Source organism: Glycine soja, chromosome 13, assembly GCF_004193775.1.
Source record: "Glycine soja cultivar W05 chromosome 13, ASM419377v2, whole genome shotgun sequence".
Taxonomy (NCBI): domain Eukaryota; kingdom Viridiplantae; phylum Streptophyta; class Magnoliopsida; order Fabales; family Fabaceae; genus Glycine; species Glycine soja.
Genome location: NC_041014.1, coordinates 8262681 through 8286083, shown reverse-complemented (window position 1 = coordinate 8286083; position 23403 = coordinate 8262681). Strand labels below are relative to the sequence as shown.

The 23403-nt window shown below is 39.1% G+C and overlaps 1 non-coding gene across 1 annotated transcript; it reads right to left on the bottom strand.

The window, feature by feature from the left end:
- Positions 1-20690: 20690 nt before the first annotated feature.
- LOC114382879 lies at positions 20691-20797 on the bottom strand. The gene has a single exon (XR_003660337.1). It is a non-coding gene; the product is annotated as a small nucleolar RNA R71 (small nucleolar RNA).
- Positions 20798-23403: the final 2606 nt, after the last annotated feature.

Genomic DNA, 23403 nt, shown 5'->3' with positions numbered 1-23403 from the left:
GAGGTAGCCATAGGTTGTTTCCCCTTGTTGCTAGCATACGGTTTCATCCTCTTATTACTATTTCCTCTAAAAGGATGGTTTCTCTGTGGTCCTCCAATGCCTCTAGCTTGCCTCTCCTTCATCTTGTCCTCAAAAATCCTGCACTTTGTCACCAACTGATTAAAATCTGTGATCTGCATATAACTAACCGCCTGTTGGATCTCCAACCGAAGCCCATTCTCAAACTGAGCACATAAATCTTCCTCATTTCGAGCATCTTGGTATTGAGGCCAATACTGTAGAAGCTCATTAAACTTAGCCGTGTACTCCCCAACAGACATGTTTCCCTGCTTCAATTCCAGAAATTCCCTCGGCTTCCGCTTCCTGAGATCTCGTGGAAAGTAATTTTCCAGAAATTTGTCCTTGAAGGCATTCCAAGGAATCACGCCTCCCGGTGCAACAAATGAAGGCTTCACAAACTTCCACCAATTCTCGGCCTCTCCTTGGAGCATAAATGTTGCATAAGGAACCTTATGCTCCTCGAGGCAACCCATTGCCTCGAAAATCTTCTCCGTCTCAGCTAACCACAACCTGGCACCTTCCGGATCATAATCTCCACTGAACTTTGACGGGTGGTTCTTACAGAAAGCCATGAGTCCCCGATACTCCGCCGGTTCTACATCATGTTCCTGTACCAGAGTTTCCAGCACAGCTGTGATGCGGTCGAGGACATCACGGTTCTGATCTCTACCACGTCCTACCATACCTATCCTGTAGGCAAACTATTAGTATCCACAAAATCCTACTGAGAGAGTGTACCACACAGGCTATGACAGTTATAACAATACCCTTCTCCCTAGACATATACATACATATACACACAACAATCCTACTGAATCAATCGCACATTCATGCTTAAACAAGAAGGTAGAAATGCACACAATGTTTCAGAGATACACAACATTCACACAACAAGACCATAAATAGGTTCACTAGAATCCAACTTTTGCTCTGATACCACCATTTGTGGCGTCCCCAAAATAATGACTGGTTTAATAGTAATGATTCAAATAACAAAAACCATGGTAAATTTTTTTTTTCTTCTTTTTCCTTTTCATTTATTTCTCTTTTCACAATAATTAGATTCAGAAGGAAAATCCTCACTATAGAGTCCTGAATGGCCAGTTCACAACTCTATTCGGAGTCATTTCTTTCTTATCACTCGTAATCTCTAAACTATTTTGCTATTTCAAAAGGAGGAGTATACCAGCCATTACTTTAGGTCGTCACGTGAAAATAATAAAATAAAATACGGTCGGTAAACTCTTTTGCAAATAAAGTTTGCTAATACTTTCTTTTCAAATAACAAGATTAAACATAAGTACATTCATCATTAAAAGCTGTCCAAAATATGGGAATTTTACAAAATACATAGTGTTATCCAGAGCAAAGGTGTCCACAGTGGTGGCTTCAGCCACACGTATACAATCATCAAATTCCTATACAATAGGTCTACCCATACAAAAACAAAAGAGTAAACCTAACAGTCAGTCCTAGATACACCCACCCTCAAAAAGTATAGAAAACTAATCCGAAGAGCTGTCCACTAGGATGAAGAGCCTCCACTGATCGCCATCTCTCCAGGGCCACTATCCTCCGTAGAGTCTGCCTCAGATGCCGACATGACGTCCTCGGGAGAATCCACCTCAGGAAGGGGATCTTCATCACCCTCTAGAAAGTCAAGAGCATCCACAGCAGGCTCAGGAGGTGGCTCCTCAAGATCCTCCTCAAGGTCTTCCTCGGATGACGTTACCTCGATCACTTGGATTGGCTCCACTAGACGATATGGTGTAGGCGTGGGTAGTATCCATTCCACAGTGTGCTGAAGCGTACGCGCAGGTTCATCTGGATGCACCAATGAAGTGGCCGTAAATCGAATCGTGCCCCGAAATCGGCACCTCGTGTTGCCTTCAAGGGTCTCCCAAGCTCCCTCTAGGCACTATATCTCCACTCGATCATGGATTAGATGTGCCGCCATCACGATCTACAAGAAGGAAAAGAAAGGGGTAGACTCTTTCAAGAGAATCTAACTATGCCGCAACACAATGCGTCTCATAACCACTACATGCAAGTAAAAGGGGTATCTCAAGGCTTTTCATCTCTGGTAATCGATTACACAGCCTTGGTAATTGATTACCAGAGGCCAAACTCGAATCACACAACTTCAGGACATGAAAACCTGAAAAAGGCACTGTGTAATCGATTACACATAGCTGGTAATCGATTACCAGTGACCCATTCCTCTGTGTAATCGATTACACAGACTGGTAATAAAAAAAACCAGAGGCCTCCACAACCTGTTGCCTTCATTTCTAAGCCTGGTAATCGATTACACCACCTTGGTAATCGATTACCAAAAGCCCTCCTAGCTTCCTGACCTCGTTTTCAAGCCTGGTAATCGATTACACCCCGTGGTAATCGATTACCAGAGACCATCTTAGTCTCCTGTCTTCATTTTTAAGCCTTGTAATCGATTACCCACCCTTGGTAATCGATTACCAGAGGCCATATCCCATATATCAATCAAAGTTCACAGCTGGCCAGCCACCACACAAGCCTCCTTGCTTTGTGGTCTTTGTTTCTTTTATCTGTTGACTGCCAGGAGCTCGCCAACTTAGGTACATCGCAGGTTCTCACTGACTGACTATGCCCGGGTTGGGTCGGGATTGGTCAAGCTTGGTTGTGGGCAATAGCACCCCACCTGACGTCCCCAAGGTCTCCTGACCCCCGCGACATATCTCCAGGTACCACTCTGTGGTCAACGAATAAAAGCAGGAAGTTTCACCCTTCTACATTTCCTCATCTCAAGCTTGTAGGATTATGGGGTACCCATCACATGTGGTACTAGGTGGCGGTCGGGCGATGGTGCACAACAAGTTTTCCACATCCACAAATCACATATAAACCCATCATCCCCTGTTGCCCAACTCCAACTGAGCTCACGTACTCCCACGTAGCCCATATCCTCGTTTTTCTCAACACCGGGTCCCCATCAATCCTCCCAAGCTTCCCCAACATCCAGGTAATTCAACATCCAAATCATCACAAACTAAGAAACCAAGCAAAACAGGGCAAAGGCAGAAAACTCTGCCCAAAACTCAAACGAAAATCACAGCTTTTTCTCACTTAAAGACCCCAGTAACATTTCGTTCGTTCCAATTCGTTAACCGTTGGATCGACTCGAAAATTTTACTGGAAGTCTCTAGTACATAAGTCTACATTTTGACCGTTGGGATCTACTAGCAAACATCCAGAACTAATTCTGTACTACTCTTTCCACAACCAGCAAATACCTAGCATTTTTCTGCACTTATGCAAAATTCTGCTGCACATTTTCACAGCAAAATTCTGCACAAAGTGCAGATTTCGAAAACCACTCTTGCCTTCATCCAATTTTTCCCAAATTGCATCCTACAAGTCCTAAATCATGTATCAATCATGTGTAAACCAAGGACAAGCTTCAAACCACAGCAACACAAAATCTAGGTATCCAAAACCCCTCAATTTAGTGGATTTTCAAGGTTTGAATGGTGAAATTGAGAATGGGGTAAATTTGAAGCAAACTCTCACCTCACACAAGTCTATAACATCAATTTAAACTTGTTCAAACTGGATTTACACCTAAAATTTCACCGAATCAAAATTTGACTCCTCAACACCCAATTTTACCCTAGAAATGGCTCTTGCCTTCACTTTGGTCATTTGTTTTTCTCTCTTGCATAGCCCAAGCTTTCTCATAAGTCCTAAATGACATTTCGAACTAGGATTAACTCATTTTAACCTCTATTTACCACTGAATCCAGATTTAGCCTTCCAACTCTCAAAGCCTCACTCTTTTTCCACTCATAACACCACATTCTCACTTTCTAACCCTAGGTTAACTCTACCCTTCATCTCTAACAGTTTTCCATAAGCAATTTCAGCACATAAACATCACAAGCATCATCATGAAAACCCTAAAACTGAATGGGTAAGTTTAACTCACCCAAACATGGCAAGCTCAACATGTTTTCAACAAATTTCTTCACAATTAACTATCATGAAGCAGAAACCTAGCAAAACTACCCATCATATCTCCCAAAACCCAATACCCACGAAAATCAAGTGAGAAAGAAGTCTACCCAAACTTGAAATTTCGAGGTCCCACACGTAGAGATGCGCTTCACGACTCCAAAAATGCCTTCCTTTCGCGATTTGGAGCAGAAATGATGACCAAAGGTTGGAGCTTTGTTGGAGCTTCAATGGTGGAGGAAGAAGAAGAGAATGGTAACGTGAGAGAGAGAAAAGAGCTTTCTGAAATTTTCTTTGGCTGAGTGAGGAGAGAGAAAACAACTTTTTGGTTAAAAAGAAAAGCTTTTCTCTTTTCTTTTATTTTATTTTAAGTTATGCCACATGTCTCCATTTGAGTGGAGCAAAAGGCCCAGTTTTCTCTTGATGTGACTCATGCTCAGCCACATGAAGAGAAAAATCTTACCTTTGGAAATGCCAAAATCTTGCCTCGGTTTGCGTGCCGTTCCTCTGGTTCCAGTCCCTTGCGTTTCTTTGCGCCCATCTGGGCCAGTTTTCGAAACTAGGCAATATATATATCAAAACGCTCAGAATAAAGCCCCGAGCGTGGTTCAAAGGTTGGTTTTGTTAAATTTTAAGTCGCACGCAAAACGATGATTTTTAGACTGATTAATTAAGAATTAACCTATAACCTTCCAGTTATGGATTTCTCTTCCTTAATCAGCCTAACCCACGTATCTTGCCCCCACTGTTCCTACTTCTACCAGGAACATATATGCATATACACTGAATAATACTTATATATATATAATCATACAAAATGCACTGTTTACAAAAATTCCGGGTAGAAATTTCCAGGATGTCACAGCTCCTACCTCCAGTCAATGTGAAAGGCATACGCAGTTTTTTGGGTCATGCAAGATTTTTTCGGCGATTCATTAAAGACTTCTCCAAAATTGCTAAACCATTAAGCAATCTGTTGAACAAGAAAGCTGTGTTTGTATTTAATGAAGAGTGTCTTGAAGCCTTTAACACTCTTAAAGCTAAACTAGTTTTTGCTCCTGTGATTACGTCACCAGACTGGGGGCAAGAGTTTGAATTGATGTGTGATGCAAGCGATTATGGAGTAGATGCTGTACTTGGGCACCAGAAAGGCAGAATGTTCCATACCATCAATTATGCTAGCAAAGTTTTGAATGATGCTTAAATTAACTATGCCACAACTGAAAAAGAATTACTGGCAATTGTGTTTGCACTTGAGAAATTTCGATCTTATTTGGTAGGATCAAAGATAGTAATTTACACTGATCACGCAACAATTAAATACTTGTTGTGAAAAGCTTATTCCAAGTCATGATTGACCAGATGGATACTGGTGCTTCAAGAATTTTATTTGGTCATCAAGGACAAGAAAGGGTCCAAAAATGTGGTAGCAGATCACCTATCCAGATTGGTGAATGAGGATGTCATTTCAAAGGAAGCTAAAATAAGAGATAAGTTCCCTGATGAATCTTTCTTTTTGATTGTAGGAAGACCCTGGTTTGCTGATATGGCTAATTTTAAAGCAGCAGGGGTCATACCTAAAGATCTCAATTGGCAGCAGAGAAAGAGGTTCTTCTATGATGCTCGACATTATGTTTGGGATGACCCACACTTGTTCAAAATAGGTGCAGGTAATCTTCTTCGGAGATGTGTGACAAGTGAGGAGGCCAAGGGCATATTGTGGCATTGTCACAATTCACCATGTGGCGGGCATTATGGCGGAGGCAAAACAGCAGCCAAGGTCTTACAGTCAAGATTCTTTTGGCCAACACTTTTTAAAGATACCCATCATCATGTCTTGAAGTGTGAACAATGTCAGAGAATGGGGGGAATTTCCTGAAGAAATGAGATGCCTCTACAAAATATCATGGAAGTTGAAGTTTTTGATTGTTGGGGTATTGATTTCATGGATCCATTTCCTTCGTCCGCAAGGAATGAATATATTCTGGTAGCTATTGATTATGTGTCTAAATGGGTGGAAGCTATGGCCACTTCAAGGAATGATGCTAAGACAGTGGTGAAATTTATCAAGAAGAACATTTTTTCTTGATTTGGGGTACCTCGAATATTGATCAGTGATGGTGGTTCGCACTTCTGTTATACTCGGCTTCAAAAGGTATTGGGTCAATACCTTGTGAATCATAGAATGGCATCCCCCTACCATCCGCAAACTAATAGGCAAGTCGAAGTATCCAATAGAGAATTAAATAAAATATTAGAAAAAACAGTGGCATCAACCAGGAAAGATTGGTCAGCCAAATTGGAAGACGCATTATGGGCTTACAAAACTGCATATAAAACTCCAATTGGTCTGTATCCTTTTCCACTAGTGTATGGAAAATCATGTCATTTACCGGTTGAAATGGAACACAAGGCATATTGGGCTCTGAAATTTCTGAACTTTGATGAGAAGGCATCTAGGGAAAACCGAAAGATTCAAATGTTGAAACTAGAAGAAATGTGATTAACAACTTATGAATCCTCACGACTTTACAAAGAAAAAATCAAGACGTATCATGATAAGAAATTGTTAAAGAGAGAATTCAAACCAGGACAAGAGGTGCTACTTTTTAATTCAAGATTAAAATTATTTCCTGGTAAGCTGAAATCCAAATGGTCTGGACCTTTTATTATTAAGAAAGTTTGATCTTATGGTGCAATAGAGCTATATGATCCATAATCTCAAAATCCGGATAGAACATGGGTTGTAAATGGCCAGAGGTTAAAATTGTATCATGGTGAGGAATTTACAAGAACACAGGGCACTGTTCATTTGATCACCCAGTGAGGCAAAAGCGTCAAGCTAATGACGTTAAAGAAGCGCTTCCTGGGAGGCAACCCCATTTTAATTTCTGTAATTTTTGTTTTCATGCATTAGATCATTGGGAACTTGCTTTTTAATCTGTACATTGGAGTATATCAGCTTAGCCTTGAATGTTAAACATAAGGGTTTCAATTTCTTGGAAAAAGGACTAAAAAATAACTTAGAAAATATTTTCTGAAAAACAGTCCTTTCGCTAAGCACAAGCCTCGTGCTAAGGGCATCTTTGTTCATGCGCTAAGCCGCAAGTCTCAAGCACTTAGCACCCAACCCTTGCATCTGAGGCTGATTTGGTCCGCTAAGCTAGCCAAGGCTGAGCTAAGCCAACTTCAATTCGATCTGAATTCGGCTAAGCGACAGCCAAACCGCTAAGTGATACCTTATCCTTGGCTAAGCGCGACTCAGTGTCGCCAAGCACAATTCTTTATGGCTAGAACTGAAGTTCATAGAGCTGAGCGCCAATCATGGTGGCTAAGCTGAACTTCTTGCGGCCAAACTTCATTTTGATTGAGCTATGCACCATTCCATGCCGCTAAGCTTAGATGTTTGCGGCTATATGCACGCTGAACGATTTTAATTTCCGCTCAGCGCCCACTCCTCTGTACTCAAGACACATGATTTCAGCTAAGCGAGCCTAGAGTCCCACTAAGCGAGAGTTGTAGGTTTTCTAATCTGCAGATCTCGCTAAGCGATAGAATCCATGCGCTAAGCTAAGCCTTTTCTCTTTTTTCAAAAAAAAAACTTTTTGAATTTGAAATGTCAGCTAAGCGCACAGATTCGCTCAGCAACAGGTCTTGAAAAACCAAACGTCTCTCTCGCTTTGCGAGACATTTCGCTAAGCGCGAGCGTAAAAAATAGCTTGGTTAAGTGTAACATCAGTATATTGACAAGCTCCCAAGGAAGAGGACAGTTGTGGGATTCTGCACAAACACTCTTTTCTCCTTCGTTCTCTCTCATCCAAAAATCTTCCAATTTTGTATAGGCTTAGCGAGCAGGCTCGCTAAGCCCAATTCCACAATTTTTCAAAACAGAGAGGGATTAGCGCTTAGCGCGGCAAGCCGCGCTTAGTGCAACCACTCAAAAAGAAAGCATAGGCTTAGCGAGCAGACTCGCTAAGCCCAATTCCAAAAAAAATTGAAAAACAAAGACGAAATAGCGCTTAGCGTGACAGGCATGCTTAGTGCTCAACAAAATTCAAAAATTCTAAGTGTCTGAAACACATCCCTCGCTTAGCACACAGGCGCGCTTAGTGAGTTCAACATTGATATTTAACAGAGAAGATGAACGCGCTTAGCACGACAGGGCCTCACTTAGCATGTTCATCTGGGAATCAAAATCTTCAACAGGAACGATGAACTCGCTTAGCACAGCATGGCGCTTAGCGCGTTCATCGTGATTTCCAAAAAAACTAGGGTTTCTCACCCTTTTCGAATAAGGCCTCTATTAGGCCACTAAACCATAATCGAAACAACTACATTACTCCTACAATAAAACCCTAAGTATATTCTAACTATGACTAACCTAATAACGCTAAACCTAAACAGAAATTCTACCTAACAATGACTAAATTCACTATCCTAAAGTTTGAAACTTTGAAAGAAACTATAACAAAGTAAAAGCTTACTTGGATTGAGGTTTCAGATGCAAGAAAAAGAAGGAAATGCAGGGAAAGTTAGGAGCTTTGATGCACAGCACAGAGGAAATGCAATAAATGGGCAAATGCACACAAGAGGGGAAAATGCTCTTTGAGTGAAAATGGTAACAGCTTAGGCAGTGACCATTTCATTTTAGCAATTTTGTATTGCTCGCGTAGCGCACAACTGCGCTTATCAAGACAATATGACGTTTAAGTTTTAAAGCCCATGCGCTTAGCGCGTTTGCTCACTAAGCCCAATTCAAAATTTTAAAATTATAGCGAAGCTTTTGTGCTTAGCGCGCAAGGTCGCGCTTAGCAGATACTACAGCTTTGATTGGTCCTGCAACTTGCACTTAGCCGCCAAAGGTGGCGCTTAGTGCATAAACATGCTTCTAAATGCAGTGATGGCCCGCGCTTAGTGCTTCTCTAGCACTTAGCGCTATTCCAAAAATTTTCAAAACAGAGAAGAAATTGCGCTTAGCGCATCACCTCGTTAAGCCCAATTGGAAAGAATTAAAATCTAGAGAGGTATTTGGGCTTAGCGCGACCATCCAGCCACTAGTCAGGGGTCCAAGTGCTTAGTGCGTGAAGACTTGGTGCTTAGCACGAGGGTTGCGCTTAGCTTATGAACCCCTTTCTTCAATACCAAACATGTTGAAGATCACACAATCATAAGCAATCACACTAAACTAAATGCAAGAAAAAAAACAAAATTAAAAAGGGCTGGGTTGCCTCCCAGTAAGCGCTTGTTTAACGTCATTAGCTTGATGCATAATTCTTTGTTATTCTTGGAAGGATAGAACAGTGGTTAATCTTTCAATAGTTCCACCATGATACAACTTTAACCTTTGTCCATTCACTACCCATGTTCTGTTTGGATCCTTGGATTGAGGATAACAAAGCTCTACTACTCCATATGGTCTGACTTTGTTGATGGTAAATGGTCTGGACCGTTTAGATTTGAGCTTCCCAGGGAACAATTTCAGCCTTGAATTGAATAGTAACACCTGTTGTCCTGGTTGAAAATCCTTCTTTAGCATCTTTTTATCATGGTAAGTTTTAACCTTCTCTTTATACAACCTTGAAGATTCATATGCAATCAATCTCGTTTCTTCCAACTCTAATAGTTGTAGCCTCCTTTGCTCTCTAGATGCGGCTTCATTAAAGTTCATAAATTTTAAGGCCTAATAAGCTTTATGTTCCATCTCCACAGATAAGTGACAAGACTTGTCATAAACCATTTGAAACGGAGATAAGCCTATCGGAGTCTTAAATGCAGTTATATATGCCCATAAAGCATCATCCAGTTTAAGTGACCAATCCTTCACAGTAGAGGCCACAGTCTTTTCTAAAATATTCTTCGATTCCCTATTTGACACTTGTGCTTGGCCATTAGTCTGAGGGTGATAGGGTGATGCTACCTTGTGTGTTACATTATATTGCTTCAACACCTTCTGTAGCTGATTATTGCAGAGATGTGTGCTTCCATCACTCATTAAAATTTTGGGTACCCCAAATCGTGAAAGGATGTTTTTCTTTAGAAACTTCACTATAGTCTTTGCATCATTATGTGGGGTAGCCACTGCTTCAACCCATTTAGACACATAGTTTACAACTACTAGAACGTGTTCATTTCCAAAGGACGAAGGGAAAGTGCCTACAAAATCAATCCCACAGCAGTCAAAGACTTCAACCTCCATAATGTTCTGTAGAGGCATTTCATTCCTTTTTGAGATCTTCCCCATCCTCTGACATTGATCACAATACAACACATGCTGATGTGCATCTTTGAATAATGTTGGCCAAAAGAACCCAGATTGCAAAACTTTAGCTACTGTCTTATCTCCACCATAATGGCCGCCACAGGGCGAGTTATGACAATGCCATAATATGTTCTTGGCCTCCTCTTTTGTCACACATCTTCGAAGAAGGTTATCAGCTCCTATCTTGAACAAGTGAGGGTCATACCAAATGTAAAATTAAGCATCATGTAGGAATTTCTTCCTTTGCTGCCAAGTTAAGTCCTTAGGGATAAATCTTGCTGCTTTGAAGTTGGCCATATCAGCAAACCAAGGTCTTTCATTAACCATGAACAAGGATTCATCAGGAAATTGATCTCTAATCTCTGCTTTTTTTGAAGTGACTTCCTCATTAACCAATCTTGACAAATGGTCTGCTACAACATTTTCAGAACTCTTCTTGTCCTGAATCTCCAAATCAAACTCTTGAAGTAACAGAATCCATCTGATCAAACGAGGCTTGGAATCAAATTTATTGAGTAAGTACTTGATTGCTGCATGATCTGTGTAAACAATGACCTTTGATCCTACCAAATACGATCTGAACTTCTCCAACTCATACACAATTGCCAACATTTCTTTTTCAGTGGCAGCATAGTTAATTTGTGACTTCTTCAACACTTTACTGGTGTAGTAAATGTCATGGAAAACTCTACCTTTCCTTTGACCCAGCATGGCACCAGTTGCATAGTCACTTGCATCACACATCAACTCAAATTCTTGACCCCAGTCTGGTGCTGTAGTCACAGGAGCAGATACTAGTCTTGTTTTGAGAGTATTAAATGCTTGCAGGCATTCTTCATCAAATATAAACGTAGTATCCTTGTTTAGCAAATTGCTTAGTTGTTTGGTGATCTTTGAGTAGTCTTTAATGAATCGTCGATAGAACCCAACATGCCCTAGAAAGCTCCTTATCCCTTTGACATTTACTGGAGAGGGTAATTTTTCCTTCACATCCATCTTTGCTTCATCTACTTCTATCCCCTTGGCAGAAATCTTATGTCCTAGCATAATGCCTTCTTTCACCATGAAATGGCATTTCTCCAAGTTAAGAACTAAATTGGTTTCTTCACACCTTTCCAATACTCTTTCCAGATTAGATAGATAGTATTCAAATGAGGATCCAAAAACAGAAAAGTCACCCATAAACACTTCAATAATCTTCTCCACCATATTTGCAAAGATTTCCATCATACATCTCTGAAAAGTTGCAGGAGCATTGTAAAGGCTGAAAGGCATTCGCCTGTAAGCAAATACACCAAAGGGACAAGTAAAGGTGGTTTTCTCCTGATCTTTAGGGTCCACAACAATTTGATTATATCTAGAATATCCATTAAGAAAGCAATAAAATGATTGTCATGCCAGTCGTTCAAGCATTTGGTCCATGAAGGGAAGTGGATAGTTGTCCTTTCTAGTGACATCGTTCAACTTTCGATAGTCTATACACATCCTCCACCCAGTGAAAGTTCTTATTGGAATCAAATCATTCTTCTTGTTTCTAACAACTGTCATACCACCTTTCTTTGGAACAACCTGCACAGGGCTAACCCACACACTATCTGAGATAAGATAAATAAGTCCTGCTTCAAGTAATTTGAGTACTTCCTTGCACACTTCTTCTTTCATCACTGGATTCAGTAGTCTTTGGGGCTGCCTTACTGGCTTGTAATTAGCTTCCATATTAATTTTATGCATGCAGTAAAACGGACTGATCCCTTACAAATCAGAGATGTGCCATCCAATTGCTGCTTTGTGTTTCTTCAAAATCTGCACCAGCTGATCCTCTTCTGCCTTCTTCAAGGAGCTGCTAATTATGACTGGTTTGGCTTCATTATCCTCCAAATATACATACTTCAAGTGTGCTGGTAGAGTTTTCAATTCCACTTTAGGCTTTCTTTCTGGGATGCTATTTTTCAATTCTTCAAACACAGTATTTCTAACAGAATTTTCTCCTGCACCATCTAACTCCTCAATACAAGCCTTCACTTCATCTTCCTTTTCTTTAGTCAGACATTCTGCATGATTATTCAGTGTTTTTTCTATAGCAGACTGTAGTACCATGGTTGTAGCTGCCAATTCTATCTCCCATTCTACCTTATCCACACCAAAATAGGCCTTTTGATCACTTAAGTGCTTCATTGCTTCGAATACGTCAAATGAAATTTTCTGATCATCCACACTCAGTTCTAATTTACCTTTCTCCATATATACTACACAACTGGCAGTGGACATGAAAGGGCGTCCCAAAATTATGGGAATTTAAAGATCTTCCTCTATACCCATAACCACAAAATCTATAGGGAAAGTAATATGTTTGACCCGAACCAGAACATCCTCAATCACTCCATAAGGTCTGGTGATGGAGCGATCTACTAACTATAAAGTCATCATGGTAGGCATTATCTCCAACTATCAAAGTCTCTGGCACATGGAAAGCGGCATCAAATTAATATTGGCTCCCAAATCAATAAGAGCTTTGCCAACAGAAACTTCACCTATAGAATAAGGTATAGTGACGATGCCTGGATCTTTATGTTTCGGTGGAAGGATACATTGAATCACAGCGCTACAGTTTCCCTCCACAACTATGGTGTCACTATGGATGTACTTGTTCTTCCTAGTTAGCATGTCTTCCAGAAATTTAGCATAGAGTTCTCCATTGATTATGCTGCTGGTAAGGCTAGGCCCTTGTTGCTATGGCCTGTTTGGTAGCCCACCTTAAGAGTGAAGCAACCAGCTCGCCTGGGTGAGCTGAGCTTGCCTAGTGAGCAAGGGATCAACATGTTGTAAACCATTATCGGTTAGAACAATGCCTGGGATGCTGATGCGAGTGATGAGATTCTTCCAAATGAACTTCTGCACATTCTGAGCAGTAATTGTAGTGAGGGGTTCGGCCTCTATCCACTTGGTGAAGTAATCAACCGCTACCAATAGAAACTTTCTTTGCCTTAGGGCCCTAGGGAAGGGTCCTTAGATATCCATTCCCCAAATGGCGAATGGCCATGGGGAATTGATGGGATGCAACTCTTCGGTGGGCTGATGGGTTAGGTTTCCATGCTTCTAACATTAAATGCATTTCTTAACAAAATATGAGCAGTCTATTCTCAAGGTTGGCCAGTAGTATCTGGTTCTTATCACACATGTTGCCATTGTCTTCCCCCAAGTGTGCCCCACAAAGGCCTTCATGAAGTTCTCTGATGACATAGTCGACTTACTTATTGTTAAGACAATTGAGCAATGGTGAGGAGAAACCTCGCTGATATAGCTTGTTGGCTATCATGGTATACCTTTCCTCTTGAGTCCTCAACTTTCTAGTTTTTTCTTGGTCCATCAGAAGTGTGCCTTTTAGTAGGTATTCGGTGATTTCGATTTTCTAGGTTTTGCACTCTTTTACATTGATCTGCAGTCGCTTTGAAACAACAACAATCGCACTAGAATGAGGGGTTGAATAGTGTGTTAATAATGAAATAAGAACTTTTTGCAATGAAAACCTTTATCATAGGTTTAGAAACATATATGTACTGCAGTTTTCCACTGATAAGAAAACAAAGTTGATAAGAGTAGAGATTTATTGTCAAGCAATATTTTCAAGAAAGTTTTTAAGTAAATACTCGGTGAGAAAAAGGTCACAAAGAAAGCTAAGAGAATATTTAATAAAACCGCTTAAGAGAGACGTAGAAACACTTGGTTTATACTGATTAACTCAAACAAAGCTATGTCAAGTTCTCCTTTACACAATTGTAAAGGGTTCAACTAATCAAAACTAAGTAGAAAACAAGTTTTTTGTTTTGCCACTTCTAACTATACAAGATTCTTCTAGCCACCTCTTGCACTGCCTTATTATCTCCCTGAATCTAATAACACCCAAGCATTGTTTAACACTAACTCACTCCTGGCTTTCACAAACAAAAGTTTGAATGAGTACAATGATTCAGTAACACTCAACAAGGGCATAAACAATAAAGCACAAATACAAAGTAACTTTACTTAGCAAAGAATAGACGATGAAAGATCAAATGTATCGTCAATGATTTTGTAGAGTTTCACTTTAGAGATTTGCTCATTTCTTTATGATATCTTTTTGTAGTTTGCTTTTGATTGTAGATTTCCTTTTATAGACTTGAGTGAAGGATCCATTATGGGATTAGAGCTAAGTCTTGAAATGATCATTGTCTCACACTGGAAGGCGAGACGACATGGCACTCTTTGATTAGAGAGGAAAGGAACAAAAGTATAGATAGTATAATGTGCTCCTTATTCGCATCAAAAATGACCTTTGAGGAATATTCTATAAAGACCTTATATTCTCTTCTATTTTTTCATTTCCTTAAATTCAAATGTTAGCAATTCATATAAAGAGATGCAAAACTAAATTTCAAAAAGAGAGGTCATGCACTTCTCTTTGCGGCTTGTAACGACCCACTTCGTCGCTATGATATCACCACTCTAAACCGCGTAAATTTCAATTTTTAAATGAAAACACCGTTAATATGCTTATGAAAAATGAGAGTAAATTTTTCACGATATACATCCACCAAACAACGCATAATTACTTCAATGAATATATATATATATATATATATATATATATATATATATATATATATATATATATATATATATATATATATAAACTTAGTATGCATAATTCACATAACAGAAAGTAAATTAGTTCATACATATAATTAAATATGTGATTTACATCCTCAATTCAAAAAAAGAATTATGGAACCAGCTTTAGACGAGTTGATTAACAAAACAGAACTCTTTCCTAAAATAATCCCAACGTCATCATGTTGGCTTGGCAGTTCCACAAAAGAATCTCACTTCACGTACTCTACTGATGCCCGTCTGCTCCCACGAATGAAGGTTCACGATCATCACAGGTACCAACCACACGGTACAAAAATTACAAGGGTGAATTTATTATAAAAGAAATTAACACAAAAATCAAATGACAATGATTAGTAAGAAAACATTAACAAATACCATAATCATACACAAACATCCATTAGTCCAACATACACTCAACAAGTAGTCATCATCCGTCCATAATTCCAATCAATCATGCTCAGTATGATGCATGCACCCAACCTCAATTCTCAAATGCAATGTGGTACCATTTGTTAGGAAATAGCCTAAGCGTGTCCACGCAACACTCTCACTTAGGAAAACTAAGCAACAAGTGTCGAGGTTACCCTGTCGTGCATAGGCAACTCCCCTCCCCCCTATTGTGATCAACATGAGTCTCAAGGGATTTCAAAACCAAGTGACATGCCCCAAGTACAAGTATTCCCCTCATGAGAAACTACAAGTACTTACTGACAAAGTTTATACTATTTCCATGCAATATGAAGTATGAAACATGGGCATCATCTCATATCAATATTATCATAAACATGAATTTCGCCTCATATCAAGTAATATCATCAATAACAATATCATCAGTAAATCACATTCCACACATACATACATAGTTCATGCCTAAGATTCAGACTCCCTAGGTCTTTAGACAACACAAGTCTAATAAAAACAATAATGTTATTTATCAATAACAGACATATCGCATCCCATTAGTCAAAAACATTTTTTTCTTGAAAACTAGCATGCAACAGGACAAGCATACATCCCCATAGTTAGGTTCCTTAACCCTAACTATGGTATCAAAAGTCAAAAATTATAATAAATTCCTCTCACCTATCATACGATCTCTATTAGTTCCTCTTTGTGTCGCTCGAAGACCTCTCTCATTCATGTTTGTCAGTCCAAACATAAGATTCTATATATCAAATCAAAGGAAATAATATAGATTTCAAAAACAAGGTTAATAACAACATTCGGGAGTCAATTATCCCTATCAAACATAAAGGGCTAAGGGGTGTTTCGGATTCTATTAAAAAGAGATGTCATATTGAAATTTTGATCATGCCAATGTAACTAGGGTTCAATGAAGGTCATGAAAATAACATCAATTATATAAAAAGGGTAGCTTTTACAACGTCTTATTTTCAAGGGTTTTTCAAAGGAAGAGTAAAAATACCCTGTTACAATACCCAAAACATAAGAGACACTAAGAGAAGCTCAAGCTAACTAGGAGAAAGGCTTAAAAGTCAAGATTACCTCAGAGAAGCTATGAAAGAAAGGATTGAGGGATTGTTCTACACTAAATTTTTGAGGTGGATTTTGAGAATTCCACTTCAATTAAAAAATTTCTCTCAGTGTGGTAGTTCAGTGGCAAGCAACGGCAGCTTGTGGTGGCCAACGGTGGTCATGGGCGATGGAGGAGGAGTTTCTAGGGTGGTTTGGACAAAGTTTTGAGAGAGAGGTGAGGGTAGATTTTGGGCCCATGGGCTAAGTATGAGCCCACTTATCTTTTTACATATTAGATTAGGGTTTCATTATTTTTTTGGGCCTTGTATTTAGGGCTCCATAGTGTAGGGAGGTACCCCACAAGTTTAGGTTAACCTAGTAATGTAGGATTTTTTAGCCCTTGTATTTTAGGGCACCTAGACTGGTTTTTGTATTATGGATAGTTTTGTAATTTCACATGCATTAAGGGCACTATTTGATGTGTATTTTAGGAGAGGAATTTAATTGAATGTAGAATACAAATGGAACTACTCGTTTTAAGAGTTGGACTTAGGGAGGAGGAAAGAACAAGCATAGATAGGTTCCTTCTTCAAAATCTTATGGCTTTCACTCTTATCCAAGGAAGGACCAAGCCCAAGGAATTTTGGGGGCTGCACCTTTGAAACCCAAGGAAGATAAGGGTAAGACCATAGAGAAACCAACCCCTAAGACTAGTTCCCAAGAAAGGACTAGCAACATTAAATGCTTCAAATGTCTTGGGAGAGGTCACATTGCCTCTCAATGCCCCATGAAGAAAACCATGATAATGAGGGGTCAAGACATTTATAGTAGTCAAGAGGATACTATTTCTTTCCCTTCCTCTAGTGGAAGTAAAGATGAAGCAAGGGGTGAAGAATCTAGTAAGGAAGTCTACCCCCATGAAGAAAGTGACCTCCTAATGGTTAAAAGACTCCTTGGAGGCCAATCTTGTGATTTATCCCAATCCCAAAGAGAGAACATGTTTCATACAAGATGAAAAATTTTAGATAAAACTTGTTCTCTCATTATGGATAGTGGATCTTGTTGCAATTGTTATAGCACAATATTAGTTTCCAAGTTGAACCCCACTATCATTCCCCACCCAAAACCTTATAAACTTCAATGGCTCAATGATAATTAAACAACAAGTGAAGGTACCTTTCTCTATTGGGACATATAAGGATGAAGTTAATTGTGATATAGTTCCCATGGAGGCAAGGCATATTCTTTTAAGAAGGTCATGGCAATTTGATAGGAAAATAATTTACAATGGCCTAACTAATGAGATTACCCTCACCCATCTTGGCACTAAATTTGTGTTGCATCCTCAAACACCTTCACATGTAGCTAAGGATTTGTCATACCCTAATTTTGTCTGGGGTCCTTCATTTGGTAACGTTTTAATTCTTCCTAGCTGAATTGAGCTGCTTAACACAAATTGTCGCGTAATTCATAAGGTTTTTTGACGTTTCGGAAGAGAATGCGGAAAATACTCAAAAAGGAGGGCAAAAGGGTCATTTTGGGGCCTTTTCAAACCTTTGGGCCCACTAGAAAGCTTAGGAGTGAAGAAACCAGCTCGCCTGGGTGAGCAAGGTTGCTTCAGGTTGAAGCAACAGCTCGCCTGAGCGAGCTACTGTTCAACCTCATCCCTTCATTTTCTATAAATAGGCGTGAGGGGGATGAGGTAAGGGGTTCAGCTTTTTACATTAAGAGCATTTTAGAGAAATTAGTGAGAAGAAGGAGAAAGAAGAAGAAAAAACAAGGCCGAGGCGCTTAATGTGCCATTATTTTCTCCTATTTCTCGACCCTTTTTGCACCATTTTAAGTACTGATTAGTCTTAATTGTCAAATTAATTAGGCAGTTTTATTATTTGGGCCCATTCAGCTAATTTGATGTTTTTAATCTAATTTCAAGAATTAATGAAGTATTGGGCTTGGGCTTGAATCCAAAATTGGGCTTGGACTTGAAGAGGGTAGACTATTTTATTCTACAAAATTAAATCTTATGTTATCTTATATTATCTAGATATTATTTAGATTTGATCTCATCTAGATATTATTTCATCTAGATCTTATCTTATCTTATCTAGATTTGATTTGATTTTATTTTATTTATGGGCTTGGATTTAAAACAGATTTGTAAGCTTTGGGTCTGGAAAACTATATAACAGCACCAAGGTTCTAGTTTAGGCTCTATCTTCTCTTTCTCCTTTTTTTTCGTTTTTGGCAATTCCAGTGCTGACTTTTAGTTTCAATAAAATTTTGTTCTTCAATCTATAATTTCGTTCTCTATTGATTAATGGAAGGCTAAGTCCCCAGCGTTGTTTTCTCTTGAGGATCAAGCACAGTTCTCTTTGAGGTTCTATTATTACTGTTAAATTATGTTCAGTTTTTCCTCTTCACTAATTACTTTGAATTTGTTGCTATTAATTCATGCATGCTTAGTGTTTGATTAATTGTCTCTACGCTTAATTTACGTTCATGCTTAATGATCGTTTATGATTAATTAGTGTATGTGTTGCTTAATCACATAATGAATGCCTTATGTTAAATTTCGCTTAGTAATTTAATTTAGGGTTGGATTAAGTGGTTGAACTGATAAAGGATAGACTCTCGTAACCTAGGATAAGAGACTTGCTTGTGAATCAAGGGGAAGCAACGTGTTTTAATTCTAATATTTTCTAATTCAATTTTACTTGTTGTTTAATTTACAAAGACAAACAACCCCACCCCCAATTCGTTATTGTTTTATTACTATCTGTTATGAACGTTTGGTTGACCATTGTTCGTTGGGAGACAACCTAGGATCACTTCCTAGATATTGCATTTTTAATATTTATTTGATTCGGGTACGACCTCGATCAAATTTAGCGTCGTTACCGGGGAGCAGTGTCCAAAGGTTCATAATAGCTAGTGTCGTGTTAGTGTTTAATTCTTTCGTGTTGTGTTAATATTGTTTAGTACCTTGTAATTTTGTTTATTATGTGTTCTGTTTTAGTTTTTCTGTTCAGCGCTTCCCCTGTTTCAGTTTTGTGTTGTGTTGTGAATAGTGATTTGCGACAGATTTAGCGACCACTTTTGTTGAACTGGAAAACAGGGTAGTAGTGGAAATCCCTTAGCGACAGATTTTAGAGACCACCCTTGCTGAATTAATTAGGATTTTTTGTTTTGGTAGCTATGACTGTTATTTTTGGCTGAATTTTTTTGTGGTCACTTCTTTTGATCCATATTTTGTGGGAAAAATAGTTGGAGCCCTTAGTTTGGTCAGATTTGAAAGTTCCAAAAAAGTAGCAAATTTGATTTTTGTGAAAACTTCAAACGGCCATAACTTTTGCTCCGGTTATCAAAATCGCTATTATTATATATGTATTTGGGGTAGAAAAAAATTTCCCATGTGTGGAAACTAGCCGTAGGCCGGTTGAGGTCTCCTTCCAAAAATTGTGATTTTGTCAAAAGTTTTTTTATTTTCCAAGTATTATTCTCTTATTTTTCTCAACTAATCATTTTTAGCTTCTATAGTTAGACTTTGAATTTTTGTTTGAAATTTTTCGTGCTATCTTCTCATCACTTTATAAGGTTTCTAACAAAATTTAAAGTCATTTGGATATCATTTAATGGTAGCTATAGTTCAAACCTACACTGTTACTTGCATAAGAAGGCAACTAGTTGTGCATGCTGAATATAGCGTATGACTAGAGGCAATCCATCTGACTTACAAACCTTTGATCCTGAGATAGATAGGACATTTCATATATTAGTTAGACATCAATTAGTACCTTTTGAGCATCCTGAGCATTCTGTTATTGGTGATTTTGAGCATTATTGTTTTGAACATTCTGATTTTGAACATTCTGAGAACATGGCACAACCTCCACCCCGTGAGAGGACTCTAAGGGAAATGGCTGCACCTGATTTCACCTATGAAAGCTTGTGCATCCAATACCCTGATGAGGATGTCCCATATGTTCTTAAAACTGGATTGATCCATTTGCTTCCAAAGTTTCATGGCCTTGCAGGTGAAGACCCGCACAAACATCTGAAAGAATTTCATATTGTCTGCTCCACCATGAAACCACCAGATGTCCAGGAGGATCACATATTTATGAAGGCCTTTCCTCATTCTTTAGAGAGAGTGGCAAAGGACTGGTTATATTACCTTGCTCCAAGGTCTATCACGAGCTGGGATGACCTCAAGAGAGTATTCTTAGAAATTTTTTTCCTTGCTTCCAGGACCACGACCATCAAAAAAGATATTTCAGGAATTTTGCAACTCAGTGAAGAGAGCTTATATGAATACTAGGAGAGATTCAAGAAACTATGTGCCAGTTGCCCTCACCACCAGATTTCTGAGCAGCTTCTTCTCCAATATTTTTATGAAGGACTCAGTAACATGGAGAGAAGTATGATAGATGCTGCTAGTGGTGGAGCCCTTGGAGACATGACCCCTGCTGAAGCCAGAAATTTAATTGAGAAGATGGCTTCAAAATCCTAGCAATTTAGTGCTAGAAGTGATGCTATTGTCATTAGAGGAGTGCATGAACTAGCCACAAATTCATCTTCATCAGCCGAGACTAAGAAGCTGGAAGGTAAACTAGATGCCTTGGTTAACCTGATAACCCAACTGGCTGTGAATAAAAAATCTGCACCTGTCGCCAGACTCTGTGGTTTATGCTCCTCTGCCGACCACCACACAGACCTTTGCCCTTCTGTGCAACAATCTGAAGCAATTGAATAGCCTGAAGCTTATGCTACAAACATCTACAACAGACCTCCTCAACCTCAGTAGCAAAATCAGCCACAACAGAGCAATTATGACCTCTCCAGCAACAGGTACAATCCCGGGTGGAGGAATCATCCCAACTTTAGATGGTCGAATCCTTCACAACAGCAGCAACAACAGCCTTATTTTCAAAATGCTGCTGGCCCAAGTAGACCATACGTTCCTCCACCAATTCAGCAGCAAAAACAGCAACAGCCCCAGAAATAGCAAACAGTTGAGGCCCCTCCACAACCTTCCCTTGAAGAACTTGTGAGGCAAATGACTATGCAAAACATGCAGTTTCAACAAGAGACCAGAGCCTCCATTCAGAGCTTAACCAATCAGATGGGACAATTGGCTACACAGTTAGATCAACAACAGTCCCAGAATTCTGACAGATTACCTTCTCAATCTGTCCAGAATCCCAAAAATTTGAGTGCCATCACATTGAGGTCAGGAAAGCAGTGTCAAGAACCTCAACCAGCAACATCTTCCAATGAACCTGCCCAACTTCACTCTACTCCAGAAAAAGATGATGACAAAAATTTAAAGAGTAAGTTACCTAACAATTTCTATGCAGGTGAATCTAAAGAGAAGCAGCATACCCCTCTTCCATTCCCTCCAAGAGCAATTTCCAACAAAAAAATGGAAGAGGCAGAGAAGGAGATCTTCGAAACATTTAGAAAAGTAGAGGTAAACATACCTCTATTGGATGCAATAAAGCAAATTCCAAGATATGCTAAATGCTTGAAGGAGTTGTGCACTAATAAGCGAAAGCTTAAAGGAAGTGAAAGAATTAGTATGGGCAGAAATGTCTCCGCATTGATTGGTAAATCTGTTCCCCAAATCCTTGAAAAATGTAAAGATCCAGGTACATTTAGCATACCTTGTATTATAGGGAACAATAAGTTTGACAATGCCATGCTAGATTTAGGAGCTTCTGTTAGTGTTATGCCTCTGTCTATTTTTAATTCTCTATCTCTTGGTCCCTTGCAGTCAACTGATGTGGTAATTCATTTAGCTAATAGAAGTGTTGCCTATCCTGCTAGTTTCATAGAGGATGTCTTAGTTAGAGTTGGTGAACTGATTTTCCCTGTTGATTTTTATATTTTGAATATAGAGGAGGGATGTTGTAAGGGATCAGTTCCCATCATTCTAGGCAGACCTTTTATGAAAACTACTAGAACTAAGATAGATGTATATGCAGGCACAGTATCTATGGAGTTTGGTGATATAATTATTCATTTTAATATTCTTAATGCTATGAAACACCCATCTGAAGATCTTTCTGTATTTCATGTTGAAATAATTGACCATATTGTTGATGAATACATGACTGATCTTCATTCTAATCTGCATGCTTGTCACTCTTCATGCATTGAATCTGAATTTGTACTTGATCATATGTCTGAATTTGATGCTGAAATGAATCTATAGGGGGTGTATAGCTAAGCTCTAGCTTCTCATCTCAAGGAGGTGAGCTTAGCTATTAGAAATGTGTGTGTTGCTAAGCTCTAGCTTCTTTAGGAATCTTCTCAAGGAAGCTTCTCAAGGAGGTAAGCTTAGTTATGAGAGGGGTATGTGTAGCTAAGCTCTAGCTTCCCAAGGAAGTTTTCTCAAAGAAGCTTCTCAAGGAAGTTTTCTCAAGAAAGCTTCTCATGGAAGCTACCTAGTCTATAAATAGAAGCATGTGTAACACTTGTTGTAACTTTGATGAATGAGACTCTTGTAAGACACAACTCAAAGTTCAACTTCTCTCCCTTTTTTTCTTCCTTCATTTTCGTGCTCCCCCCTCTCTCTTTCTATCCCTCTTTCTTTTCCTCCATTGAAGCATCCTCTCTAAGCTTCTTATCCAAGGCTCATCTTGGTGGTGAAACTCCTTCTTCCATGGCTTATTCCCAAGTGGATGGCGCCTCCTCTCACCTCTTCTCCTTTGTCTTCCGCTGCATCTCCATGGTGGAAAATCATCATTAAAGGACCTCATTGAAGCTCAAAGATCCAACCTCTATAGAAGCTTCACAAGCAAGCTTCCATCAAGATGAGTGGAGGGAGAGGGAGAGAAAGAGCATGAAATTATATGCCTCAAATGAGGTCTGAACATTGAAGCATAATTCTCAAATGATCAAAGTTGAAAAAAATACACACATATGATCTCTATTTATAGCCTAAGTGTCACACAAAATTAGAGGGA